General features: G+C 41.4%; 1 long non-coding RNA gene across 1 annotated transcript in view; it reads left to right on the top strand.

Annotated features, from left to right (window-relative positions):
- Window positions 1-13,811: 13,811 nt before the first annotated feature.
- The window catches only part of LOC132593393 (uncharacterized), a 52,511-nt gene continuing 51,696 nt past the window's right edge, over window positions 13,812-14,626 (top strand). The window contains exon 1 of the long non-coding RNA XR_009558843.1: window positions 13,812-13,974. This is a non-coding gene — a long non-coding RNA (uncharacterized lncRNA). The remainder of the gene's footprint in view (window positions 13,975-14,626) is intronic.

Below are 14,626 nucleotides of genomic sequence, written 5' to 3'. Positions count from 1 at the left end.
TCTGTGAAGGGACATGCCTTGCTTAAGAATAATGGTCACAGATCATTAATCCCATTTGTTTCCTGTGGAAAGAAAGGAATGTCCCACGTCAAAGCTCAATAGTCTCTGCTCCAATAAGGGCCCTCTTAAGATATCCCATAATAGCAGGAACATCCTTGCCTTGGGGACTTAATGCGCACTAGTCTTGATGTCCCTGAATAAGACCTCATCAAAGTCTGCACTGACATTTTATTTCATTGCCTAATGCTTCCTGTTAAGAAGACGGCCTTATTAGTCTGACATCTGTTGAGAAAAGTTAGTATTCGCATTTAGGTTCAGGACAAAAAGCAGAGCTTGGAAGTTAGCCAGGTTCATATCCTAGTTCTGCCACCTACTAGACACATACCTGGGTGAGTCACTAAACCCTTCCAAGCCTTCATTTCCTAGTCTTTCAAATGAGGATAGTGCCTGTCTGTGGTACAGTAAAGGTGAATTGTGACCCAGTGTTTTGCAAGTGTCAATTTGCATAAGAGTCACTTGGTAGATTTTAACAAGCTCACAGTTGATCCCTAACATAGCTGGTTTGTGGATCACACTCTGAGTGGTAGAAGATTGTAAGTGGTGCCTGAATATACAAATAGATAATAGCCAACCATATATAAAAATAGAACTTAGACCCATAACTTCCAGCAACCTCCCCAGGAAGCCAACCCCTTATCTTTAATAAGTAGCCCAGAAAGCCAGCCAACAATAAGTCAGACCTGCAGGAAGTCAGACTGCTATCTGTTGTAATAATTCAGGAAGCCAAGCAATAACTTCTGTAGCAATCAGACCAAAATCGGGACTTGACTGGTAACCGACAGCTTCCCTAATTTTTGTCTAGCCTTCCAAGTTAGGACCTACTAGACAAAGCCAAATATGCATCCCTAACCAATCATATAGGGCGCTCCGTGTCTAGTTAGCCTGCCCCCTGCATCCCCATGCCAAGAGCCTCCAATCAGGGCACACCCGAAGCCTTCCCTGTTTTCCACTAAAAACTATTCCACTACTCTGCCTGCTTTTGAGTCTCTGCCAAAATGCAAGTGATGGTGGCTGACTCCCTTGCTATAGCAAACTCTGCGTAGAAAGCCCTTGCTTGTTATTCTTTGGTTGGCCTTTGTTTGTTTCTACATAAGTGGCTTATGAAAAGTGCCTATTATTTAGTGAGGGCTTAGTGAATGGCAGCCTCAGACCTCCAGAAGACAGAAGAGCTAGACGCTTCTCTCCTCACCTTGGAGGAGGTCTTCATCTTCCAGCTTTCTACCTCCAGTCCCCCAGAGAGGTGGTTTACTTCCCTCATTAAAGTTCACACACACGCTGCTTAGTTCATCTTTCCTTGGTAATATCTTCTCTTAAATTAGAAGGAGCTTGTCTATTTGTCTTTTTTCTTTTTTTTTTTTTCTTTATCCTCTCCTTTCGTTTAGTCACAAAGAAGCCCAGACAATCACCAATTAACTTCTTTCCCCTTCCTCTACGGACTGTGGTTATTGGTGGATGATATCTTCCATCCAGGGAAAGGCCAGGTCATTTCTCATTTGTAAGCCCATCACTCTCATCCCTTATACTGTTCTGTCCCATACGTCCTCAAAAAAACTCGTGACGTTTTGCTTTAATCTACTACCACTTTCCCTGTATGTATGTCTCCCTTGGGGAACTCACTTGGAGGAGAGATTGCTGGGCCAAGGGAGGATTTGGACCCTCTTGGCTTTCCCAGCCTAGAGTCCCCCCAACAGCCTTCCAATCTCACTCCCTTTTCCCCACCGATCATTACTGTGTATAAACATGATTACCCTAGAGGCACCTTAACGGAAGGAATAGAGAGAGCATCCTCCAAGGAGGAAGAGAAGGAAAAGAGTGACTCAGATTTCTAACAGTCCAAGTCCAAATGCAAATTGCATGACCCGAATTGACATTTGGAAATCTATTTGACGCAGCAAAAAGAACAATATACAAATGGCTGTGCGACAGGAGTGTTTCAAACATAGATATAACTGGAAATCATTGCCAAGTATTGGGATTGTTAGAAGTGTGTTTACTTTTAAAACCTTTCACAAAAAAGGAGAAAATATATTTTAGAATGTGTGTCTTTATCAAGCATTTTCCCCACATCTTTGAATAATTTAAGGCTTCTGTCTCGATAGCAGCTTTTTAGTATACTTTGATATAGTCAAAAATACATGATAGCTCAGTGCCTTTGTTTTGTGAATGCTTTTCAAGTCACCCCACTTTCTTGCAGGTTGCCCTATGAGATAGAAAAGGATCTGAGATATTCCCAAGGAGTATCTCCCTGTTTTCTTAATAGTACAATGAAATTAAAAGGTTCTACTAAAAGCTGTGTTTGAGAAGAGGATTGGCATTGCTGTAGAACTTTTTCAAAATACTGTTCCTCAGCCTTCTCTGCAGCAGATCCTGATTCAGTAGCTCTGGAGCGGGTCCTTTAAATCCATATTTCTAAACGTTCTCTAAGTGATTTTGGTGCCTGTCAGGTTTGGCTTAGCAGCTGCAATTAGACGGATGCCAGTTGGTGTGATTAAAATACTTCTGGGTTGGAAGATCCTGCGGTCCTTTGTAAAGCAAAGCAATTTAATTCAATTGCACAATACTTATTGGATACCCACTCTGTGTCAGACACTTCGGTGTTTGCTGCAGATACCAAGGTGAACACACCTTGTTCTTGTCCTCAGTTGGCACAGAGACTAGGGAGAGAAGAATAGGGAGTGAGAGAGAGAAACAGAGAGAGGGAGTGAGAGGGAGGGAAGGAGAGAGAGAGAAAAAGAGGAAGCAAGAGGGAGGGGGAAAAGGAAGAGAGAAAAAGAATGAATCAAACACCCTGCAGAGTGTGGCAAGAAAGATGCCGATACATCCTACTGGATTTGACAGAGGAACAAGGAGGAAAGAAAAACCTACAGAAGAGAAAATAATTTTGGATCTGCCTTGCGAGCGTCACAAGAAATATGGTAGCGTGATTCCCAGCCACTGTGTTGAGCAATGTGGGGACCATGGAGTGCTCCCATGTAAAGTGTCCACAGCGCTCCTGTAAGAAATGCTGTATGAGTTGATGAAATGGAAGGGGAGTTAAGATCTTTGGCAATCACAGGGTCAAGGGAACGTGAGACAAGAATGTTGGCTTGGATCCCTACTGTGGTACCCTTTTTAGCAAGAACAATTAATGGAAAATACAAGTTGTATGAAGGGTTTTAGATGACAAATTTTTACTGGTCTGATAATTGAATACATATCACTGTTTCAATTTGGGAGTTTAAAATGGATACTAGTGGCAGTGAAAACACTAAAATTTAATCAGTTTGTATTTATTAGGGAGCAGTGTAGAATGATACCTTGCCCTTAGGTCCTCAAAAACTAAGCATTAACCAATTGCTTTATTGCTCTAGCATTTACTATTTCATGAACAAGAATAAGTCCTCTTGGGAATGTCCTTAAAACTTATTGATTTTTCATTTTCTTCGCAAATCAATGGCATTTCTGAAATATGCTTTCTCTGCCCAGCTATGTATGATACTATTGTTCGTCTTTTGATGGTCAACCCTATTTCCAGGATCCTTGAGCAAAGCAGTTAACTGGTAGTTTTCCTACTAAACTGGAAATCACAATGGTAGGGTCAGAACCTTTGCAGCCATCTACATGGTGAGTATGTATATTCCATTAGAAACAAACTTCAGAGAACACAGGAAAGCATTACCTAAATATTTACTAAGAATAAATTCATAGAACATAGAGCAAGTCCTTCGAAAACCGTACCTGGCCAGGTTCTTGAATATCACTTCTTACATTCCTCTTGAAAAGATTACTTTAATTTCTGTTCCTCTATATTCAAGAAGTCCTGTCACTTATAGTTGCCTTGATATGCTCACATGAATGAAACTCTGAAAGTTTTACTTTTCTTTAAAGTTTCAAATAAACTGTCCTAAATAGAACTAAATAAGTGATATTAAACATTTTGCAGCTATTGACATTTTCCTATATTACATTACTATTATGCCTACTGCAGAAAGAAAATTTCCCTGTGATACTACATGAACGGCAAGCCCATTTTCTACTAAAGAAACTATAAGAACATTTCCAAGACATTCAGTTACAGTCAAAGGTCGCAGATGGAATTAGGAGCTCTGGTCTCCTGATTTTGAGCTAGCGACCCACACTTCCAAGAAACGGGCCTTTTCCTCAACATTCCACTTAGATTCTCTACCAGGATGCAGCCTAATACCAAATATTTGTGTTTCACAAACAGCCCCAGCTACATATTACTTTGAGTCTTGCCTAAGTTTGTTAGGATGTCTTGAGCACTGGTTTTGATGGTGGGCATGACCCTTGACCCTTTGGTCTCAGTTGATACGAGGCTATGTATGGGGACTAACTAAAATGATATTATGAATAAAATAAATTTGTTTGGAAATATTCACCATCTAAATCCTGACCCAGGATCCAACTTTTAAAACCAAACCTCTTTTCTTTTAATTATTTCACACCTATGATAAACTTTGGAATATACCATTGTCTTCCTTTACCGTGCCAACCACTTAATGTATAGAAATTCTTTATTCATTCCAAGGGTGAGGCAAAAGACATGCATTGAATCCTGGTCTGGCCAATTAGATTTGTACAAACAGAAACATCAGTGGCTGGGAGGGGACATTAGAGACCAGCTATCCATCCTTCACGTCATAGCTGAGGAAAGAAAGATCCAGAGAGGCCAGCTGGTCTGATTCGTCCAAATTTGAATCGAGGTCATGTGATGGAAACAGGTGTAGAACTTGGAGACTCTGACGTCTCATTATTCTTTCCCCTAAGTTACAAGCAATTCTGCTCCAATGTGACAGACACCACCTCCAAATCTGAGCTTTGGATGGCTAGTGGCTAGCAGGAAGTAAGTTGAGACCGTGCATGGTCACGGAGAGGTCATTTTCATTCATGTGACATGACATGACATAACATGACATAACTGTTGGAAGAGCAGAAGTATGACCATCCTGCATCAGCATCCTTTTCTTTTTTTGGCACATTTTGGGGGTGGGGATCAGATATTAAGATTTAAACTCTGAACTAATATATACACTTAGAGCCAATATAATGACTCTGTCAATTATAGATATGTGATGTTGGGACAAAGCATTTATTTTTTCCTAGTTCTCACTTTTCTTGACTATAAAGTAGGGTCAGTTATATATTACTATGTGGGATTTGCAGAGTACATGAAATAAATGGTCCACCTTAAATGTTATATAAGTAAATTGTCTTGCTATTAATAATGAAGTTTTTCTCTATGAAGTTTCTTATGGCTATTAGTAATAAGAATAGGAAACAGACTAAGAATCTTAGACATAATGTAGTTTAATATGTAACATTTCTTTCTAGATACACACACTAAGAGAGATGCATAAATTGTATACATAAGAATTAACTATCCTTACATATAATTTCCTTCTTTTGACAGGCAACTAATATCATTTAACTATTTGTATTACAATTATGTTTGCATTATTTAATGATACATTTGGTATCAAAGCAATGAATCAATATATAAATGGGAAGAAAAGCACACTTTATATTCTATTAATTTATAATGTAACGTCATACAGAATTAATGAAATCCTTTCACTAATTCTCATCAGTCAAAAAAGATTTTCAGAATGCATTTGTGTTATGAGTCTTTTCACAATGAACAAGAAACAGCAAAATCTTTTTCTTAGCTCAAAGAGTAGGGAACTGCTAGGAACTGCTTTCATTTATAAAACAGGTTTTCATGGAGTTTCTTTTAATATGACTTTATAAAGCACAGTCAGTTCTTTAATTTGTATGGATTATTTAATTATATAATGATTATTAAATGAACTAAACAGAATTATATTTTATCCTAATGAAAAGCTATATATAAGTACTTTTTCCATTCACCTTACACAGGAGCTACACATCATTAGAACCCTAACAAAGTATTAACTCAAATATTGGACACATATACCTCTCCTTGTCCCAGGCCCATGGTTGAATGGTTTCTCACCACCACATCTCTCTCTTTTACATATGATGTCTTTCATGATTACATCCAAATGAAAGATTTTCTAATTTGAGCATAGCAGTTAAACATTTATCAGAATGAAGTGAAAGTAAGCTTTTAAAAATCATGCCAAAGGAAAGTGGAAACCCAAAAGGGACTCTATCAAGAAGACAATTCAGAGCCTTTTTCTCTCTCCTTGCACTGTTGATTTTAGTCTCGGGAACAAGTATGGTATGTAGCATAGAATTTAACACTGGCTGCTGGGCTAGGAGACAGAATGTATTATCCAATGCATAAATAATATGTGATGTAATTGGAACAGTTTTCTTTGAAGAGTTAAAGCATATTGCAAGTGGCCAAATTAGGCTGGCTTAATTTCATTTCACTTAAGATATTGCAATTCAAAAAATATTTATTGAATGCCTATTTTCTGCCAAGTATTCAGGTCTTACACGTATTTCAAGTTGCTTATGAGATAGTTAAATCTAAGAGATCCATATAGAATTTAGTAGGTCCAGAATCAACCTGACTCTTTCCCACCCTCATACTTCTTTTTCTCTGCTTATTATATTAATAAATGTCCAGCCATAAAACTAGAGGCCCAAGAGAGGCCCTAGGTATCGTTGAAGTTCCTTCCTCTCCCTTACTTTCCTACATAGAATTTATCACCAAATCCAATTGATTTAGTCTCTGATATGCTTCTGGAAATCATCCCCTACTTCTCAATACAACTACTCCTGGTCTAATGCAATCCTTTCTTTCTGTCCTGGACTCTTCCGATAATCTACTCTCCAGTTTTCCTTCCTCTTTGTGTCACCAAATTTCTTTTCTCCCTAAGCACTGCCATTAAGCAGCTTTCTCTAGTACAGACCTAAGCACATTATAACCACACTTAATATCTTTCACTGGATCTCCATTGCCTATAAAACTGTCCAAATTGCATGGAATTATTGCCCTTGCCTCAAGCTCTCATCCCCCTTTCTATACCTATGCCCTGGGCTCCAGTCACCTTTGCCATCCTCTAATCTACCATGTTCTTTCAGGTCTCTGTGCCTTGGATGCTCTCCCTGCCTGGAATTCCTCTCTATCCTGCATGACTGAAAAACATCTACGGATTTCTCAAGATCCAGTTTAAGGACTCCTTTCTCAATTAAGCCATTTTTTAAAGAGTTATTCAGTTCAATTTATTTATTTGTTTATTGTTCATTTATTTTAAAAAAATTATTTTATATTGGAGTATAGTTGATTTACAACGTTGTGTTAGTTTCAGGTGTACAGCAAAGTGATTCATTTTTACATATACATGCATCTATTATTTTTCAGATTCCTTTTCCCATGTAGGTTATTACAGAATATTGAGTAGAGTTCCCTGGACTATACAGCAGGTCCTTGTTGATTATCTTTTTTTTTTTTTTTTTTTGCAGTACGCGGGCCCCTCACTGCTGTGGCCTCTCCCGTTGCGGAGCACAGGCTCCGGACGCGCAGGCTCAGCAGCCATGGCTCACGGGCCCAGCCGCTCCGCGGAATGTGGGATCTTCCCGGACCCGGGCACGAACCCGTGTCCCCTGCATCGGCAGGCTGACTCTCAACCATGCGCCACCAGGGAAGCCCTGATTATCTATTTTATTTATTTTATTATTATTTTTTTACATCTTTATTGGAGTATAATTGCTTTACAATGGTGTGTTCGTTTCTGCTTTATAACAAAGTGAATCAGTTATACATATACATATGTCCCCATATCTCTTCCCTCTTGCGTCTCCCTCCCTCCCACCCTCCCTATCCCACCCCTCCAGGCGGTCACAAAGCACCGAGCTAATCTCCCTGCACCACGCGGCCGCCTCCCACTAGTCATCTACCTTACGTTTGGTAGTGTATATATGTCCATGCCTCTCTCTCGCTTTGTCACAGCTTACCCTTCCCCCTCCCCATATCCTCAAGTCCATTCTCTAGTAGGTCTGTGTCTTCATTCCTGTCTTACCCCTAGGTTCCTCATGACATTTTTTTTTCTTAAATTCCATATATATGTGTTAGCATACGGTATTTGTCTTTCTCTTTCTGACTTACTTCACTCTGTATGACACACCCTAGGTCTATCCACCTCATTACAGATAGCTCAATTTCATTTCTTTTTATGGCTGAGCAATATTCCATTGTATATATGTGCCACATCTTCTTTATCTATTCATCCGATGATGGACACTTAGGTTGTTTCCATCTCCGGGCTACTGTAAATAGAGCTGCAATGAACATTTTGGTACATGACTCTTTTTGAATTATGGTTTTCTCAGGGTATATTCCCAGTAGTGGGATTGCTGGGTCTTATGGTAGTTCTATTTGTACTTTTTTAAGGAACCTCCATACTGTTCCCCACAGTGGCTGTATCAATTTACATTCCCACCAACAGTGCAAGAGTGTTTCCTTTTCTCCACACCCTCTGCAGCATTTATTGTTTCTAGATTTTTTTGATGATGGCCATTTTGACTGGTGTGAGATGATATCTCATTGTAGTTTTGATTTGCATTTCTCTAATGATTATTGAAGTTGAGCATTCTTTCATGTGTTTGTTGGCAGTCTGTTTATCTTCTTTGGAGAATGTCTATTTAGGTCTTCTGCCCATTTTTGGATTTGGTTGTTTGATTTTTGTTATTGAGCTGCATGAGCTGCTTATAAATTTTGGAGATTAATCCTTTGTCAGTTGCTTCATTTGCAAATATCTTCTATTCTGAGGGTTATATTTTGGTCTTGTTTATGGTTTCCTTCACTGTGCAAAAGCTTTTAAGTTTCATTAGGTCCCATTTGTTTATTTTTGCTTTTATTTCCATTTCTCTAGGAGGTGGGTCAAAAAGGATCTTGCTGTGATTTATGTCATAGAGTGTTCTGCCTATGTTTTCCTCTAAGAGTTTGATAGTTTCTGGCCTTACATTTAGGTCTTTAATCCATTTTGAGCTTATTTTTGTGTATGGTGTTAGGGAGTGATCTAATCTCATACTTTTACATGTACCTGTCCAGTTTTCCCAGCACCACTCATTGAAGAGGCTGTCCTTTCTCCACTGTATATTCCTGCCTCCTTTATCAAAGATAAGGTGACCATATATGCATGTCCTATAAATATCAGTTAAGTTCATCTTGTTTAATGTATCATTTAAAGCTTGTGTTTCCGTATTTATTTTCATTTTGGATGATCTGTCCATTGGAGAAAGTGGGGTGTTAAAGTCCCCTACTATGAACGTGTTACTGTCAATTTCACCTTTTATGGCTGTTAGTATTTGCCTTCTGTATTGAGGTGCTCCTATGTTGGGTGCATAAATATTTACAATTGTTATATCTTCTTCTTGGATCGATCCCTTGATCATTATGTAGTGTCCTTCTTTGTCTCTTGTAATAGTCTTTAAAGTATATTTTGTCTGATATGAGAACTGCTACTCCAGCTTTCTTCTGATTTCCATTTGCATGGAATATCTTTTTCCATCCCCTCACTTTCAGTCTGTATGTGTCCCTAGGTCTAAAGTGGGTCTCTTGTAGACAGCATATATGTGGGTCTTGTTTTTGTATCAGTTCAACCAATCTCTGTCTTTTGGTGGGAGCATTTAGTCCATTTACATTTAAGGTAATTATCGATATGTATGTTCCTATTCCCATTTTCTTAATTGTTTTGGGTTCGTTATTGTAGGTCTTTTCCTTCTCTTGTGTTTCTTGCCTAGAGAAGTTCCTTTAGCATTTGTTGTAAAGCTGGTTTGGTGGTGCTGAACTGTCTCAGCTTTTGCTTGTCTGTAAAGGTTTTAATTTCTCCATCAAATCTGAATGAGATCCTTGCTGGGTAGAGTAATCTTGGTTTCAGGTTTTTCTCCTTCATCACTTTAAATATGTCCTGCCAGTCCCTTCTGGCTTGCAGAGTTTCTGCTGAAAGTTCAGGTGTTAACCTTATGGGGATTCCCTTGTGTGTTATTTGTTGATTTTCCCTTGCTGCTTTTAATATGTTTTCTTTGTATTTAATTTTTGATAGTTTGATTAATATGTGTTTTGGCATATTTCTCCTTGGATTTATCCTGAATGGGACTCTCTGTGCTTCCAGGACTTGATTAACTATTTCCTTTCCCATAATAGGGAAGTTTTCAAATATAATGTCTTCAAAAATTTTCTCAGTCCCTTTCTTTTCCTCTTCTTCTTCTGGAACCCCTATAATTTGAATGTTGGTGCATTTAATGTTGTCCCAGATGTCTCTGAGACTGTCCTCAGTTCTTTTCATTCTTTTTTCTTTATTCTGGTCTGCAGTAGTTATTTCCACTATTTTATCTTCCAGGTTGCTTATCCATTCTTCTGCCTCAGTTATTCTGCTATTGATCCCATCTAGAGTATTTTTCATTTCATTTATTGTGTTGTTCATCGTTGTTTGTTTCCTCTTTAGTTCTTCTAGGTCCTTGTTAAATGTTTCTTGCATTTTGTCTATTCTATTTCCAAGATTTTGGATCATCTTTACTATCATTATTCTGAATTCTTTTTCAGGTAGACTGCCTATCTTCATTTGTTAGGTCTGGTGGGTTTTTATCTTGCTCCTTCATCTGCTGTGTGTTTTTCTGTCTTCTCATTTTGCTTATCTTACTGTGTTTGGGGTCTCCTTTTTGCAGGCTGCAGGTTCATAGTTCCCGTTGTGCTTGGTGTCTGTCCCCAGTGGCTAAGGTTGGTTCAGTGGGTTGTGTAGGCTTCCTGGTGGCGGGGACTAGTGCCTGTGTTCTGGTGGATGAGGCTGGATCTTGTCTTTCTGGTGGGCAGGTCCACGTGTGGTGGTGTGTTTTGGGGTGTCTGTGGACTTATTATGATTTTAGGCAGCCTCTCTGCTAATGGGTGGGGTTGTGTTCCTGTCTTGCTAGTTGTTTGGCATAGGATGTTCAGCACTGTAGCTTGCTGGTCGTTGAGTGAAGCTGGGTGCTGGTGTTGAGATGGAGATCTCTGGGAGATTTTCACTCTTTGATATTATGTGGACCTGGGAGGTCTCTTGTGGATCGGTGTCCTGAAGTTGGCTCTCCCACCTCAGAGACACAGCACTGACTCCTGGCTGCAGCACCAAGAGCCTCTCATCTACACGGCTCAGAATAAAAGGGAGAAAGAATTAGTAGAAGTAGAAAGAAAGAAAAAAAGAAAGAAAGAAAGAAGGGAGGGAGGGAGAGAGGGAGGAAGGAAGGAGAGAAGGAAAAAAGAAAGAAAGAAAGATAAAGTAAAATAAAATAAAATATAATAAAGTTATTAAAATTAAAAAATTATTATTAAGAAAAAAAATTTTTTTAATGGACGGATAGAACCCTAGGACAAATGGTGGAAGCAAAGCTATACAGACAAAATCTCACACAGAAGCATACACATACACACTCACAAAAAGAGGAAAAGGGAAAAAATCATAAATCTTGCTCTCAAGTTCCACCTCCTCAGTTTGGGATGATTCCTTGTGTATTCAGGTATTCCACAGGTGCAGGTACATCAGGTTGATTGTGGAGCTTTAATCCGCTGCTCCTGAGGCTGCTGGGAGAGATTTCCCTTTCTCTTCCTTGTTCTCACAGCTCCCAGGGGTTCAGCTTTGGATTTGGCCCCGCCTCTGCGTGTAGGTCGCTCGAGGGCGCCTGTTCTTCGCTCAGACAGGACGGGGTTAAAGGAGCAGCTGATTCGAGGGCTCTGGCTCACTCAGGCCGGCGGGAGGGAGGGGCACGGCGTGCGGGGCGGGCCTGCGGCGGCAGAGGCCGGCGTGACGTTGCACCAGCCTGAGGCGCGCCATGCGTTCTCCCAGGTAAGTTGTCCCTGGATCCCGGGACTCTGGCAGTGGCGGGCTGCACAGGCTCCCCGGAAGGGGGGTGTGGACAGTGACCTGTGCTCGCACACAGGTTTCTTGGTGGCAGCAGCAGCAGCCTTAGCGTCTCATGCCCGTCTCTGGGGTCCGCGCTTTTAGCCGCGGCTCGCGCCCGTCTCTGGAGCTCCTTTAAGCAGTGCTCTTAATCCCCTCTCCTCGCGCACCAGGAAACAAAGAGGGAAGAAAACGTCTCTTGCCTCTTCGGCAGGTCCAGACCTTTTCCCGGACTCCCTCCCGGCTAGCCGTGGCGCACTAACCCCCTGCAGGCTGTGTTCACTCCGCCAACCCCAGTCCTCTCCCTGCGCTCCGACCGAAGCCCGCCCCGGCGGGTGAGCAGACAAGCCTCTCGGGCTGGTGAGTGCCGGTCGGCACGGATCCTCTGTGTGGGAGTCTCTCCGCTTTGCCTTCTGCACCCCTGTTGCTGTGCTCTCCTTCGCGGCTCCGAAGCTTTCCCCTCCGCCACCCGCAGTCTCCGCCCGCAAAGGGGCTTCCTAGTGTGTGGAAACTTTTCCTCCTTCACAGCTCCCTCCCACTGGTGCAGGTCCCGTCCCTATTCTTTTGTCTCTGTTTTTTCTTTTGCCCTATCTAGGTACGTGGGGGGGGGGGTTCCTTGCCTTTTGGGAGGTCTGAAGTTTTCTGCCAGCATTCAGTAGGTGTCCTGTAGGAGTTGTTCCATGTGTAGATGTATCTCTGGTGTATCTGTGGAGAGGAAGGTGATCTCCGCGTCTTACTCTTCCGCCATCTTCCTGGAAGCCATCCCTTGTTTATCTGTTTTATACACAGTAGTGTGTATCTGCTAATCCCAATCTCCAAATTTATCCCTCCCCCCAACCTTTCCCCTTTGGTACCCATACGTTTGTTTTCTATGTCTGTGAGTCTGTTCCTATTTTGTAAATGAGTTCATTTTTAGCTTTTTTTTTTTAAGATTCTGCAAATAAGTGACCACATTTATCCATTCCTCTGTCTATGGACATTTAAGTTGCTTCCGTGCCTTGGCTGTTGTAAATAGTATCAATGAAGCCATTCTTTGCAGGCCGGTCACTGTTGTGGCCTCTCCCGTTGCGGAGCACAGGCTCTGGACGCGCAGGCCCAGTGGCCATGGCTCACGGGCCCAGCCGCTCCGCGGTATGTGGGATACTCCCGGACCGGGGCACGAACCCGTGTCCCCTGCATCGGCAGGCGGACTCTCAACCACTGCGCCACCAGGGAAGCCCCAATGAAACCATTCTTGATGCTTCTGTTTAACTTAACGTTTTTCCTCTTCCCCCAACCCCTTTGCATTCTGTACGCACTATTGTCAGAGCTTTTTCCATAATGGCAAATACTTATTTGAGTTCTCTACTAGACAGTGCCTGTGGCAAGAATCTTCTCGTTGGTGTCTCTCTCCAACTGCTCCTCGTTCTAATGTTTCTTACACATTGTTTCCAGATTACCTAAAAACATTCAACATACCTTGCTTGCTTATATTATAAAGTCCAGCTGCTCAGCATGGTACCCAAGGTTCTTCACTCTCCATTCCCAGCCCAATTTCCTTACCCACGCCGTGCTTCCTGCACCCTCATACACAGCAAGCACCTAAATGCACTGCAATGGTTCATACTTCTGTTTATTTCCCCTTTTTGAGGAATGTTTTTTTCCTCCTTTCCAGACGGTCTATTCTTACTCATTATTTGAAGGCTCACAGGACACACAAAATCTATATGAAGGTGCCCCTGCACTCTTTGGTAGAGCCATACACCCCTTTCTTTACACTTCCAGAATGCTTCTGCAGAGGGCATATCACCCCTGGAATCTTACTATAGCCTCCCTGGACTCCTTCTTCCATGTTTGCTCTCTTCACTCAATCCTCAGCACAGTGACCATGCGTGGAATGTCAGATCTTGTCCATCCTCTCCTCAAGGCCCTTCCCGGGCTCCCCAGCTCATTCAGTCCCGACAAAGCCTTGCCTCATATGGCCTCTCTCTTCTCACACTCATCTTCCTCTCCCTCTGCTCCAGCCTCAGCGCCTGGCCTCCTCGATCTTCATTGGACTCCTCAGACAAGTTCCCGGCTCTGGGCATCTGCAGTTATCTTTTTCTCTACCTGAAACTCTTCTCCAAATACAGTAAGTCCCCCACGTGAGAACCTTCCAGTTGCGAACTTTCAAAGATGAGAATGTGCATTCGCGTGCCCAATCATGTTAAGTTAGTTCACATGTCTGGTGTACATTGTCGTGTGTGTGCGTCCTCTACAAGTAGTTGTGATTTTGTGTACTTTACTGTACAGTACTGTATAGAGTACAGTAGTACAGTATCTTTATTTCAAGCCCAGGATGTTTGGAAGCAAGTGTAAAACCAGCGGTGATGTAGCTGGTACCACGGTACTTTTCAAGGTACTGTACTGTAAGATTAAAATGTTTTGGTTTTTTGTTTGTATTTTATGTATTATTTGTGTGAAAAGTATTATAAACCTGTTACAGTACAGTACTATATAGCCGATTGTGTTAGTTGGGTACCTAGGCTAACTTTGTTGGACTTACGAACAAATTGGACTTACAAACGTACTCTGAACAGAACTCTCTCGTATGTATGGCACTAACTGTAATCACATGGCTTACACTTTCTCCCCTCCAGGCGTTTAGTTAATGTCACATTCTCACTGAGACCATTCTCAACGATCCATCCCATTTGACCTTGTACGTAACTCTTTTCCTATACTTATTCCCTATCCTCCTTCACTGCTTTCATTTTCTTCACAACTAATATTTTCTATTTTGT

This window comes from Globicephala melas, chromosome 14, assembly GCF_963455315.2.
Source record: "Globicephala melas chromosome 14, mGloMel1.2, whole genome shotgun sequence".
NCBI classification, from domain to species: Eukaryota; Metazoa; Chordata; class Mammalia; order Artiodactyla; family Delphinidae; genus Globicephala; species Globicephala melas.
Note: the sequence above shows the minus strand (reverse complement) of the source record. Positions and strands in the feature narration are given on the sequence as shown.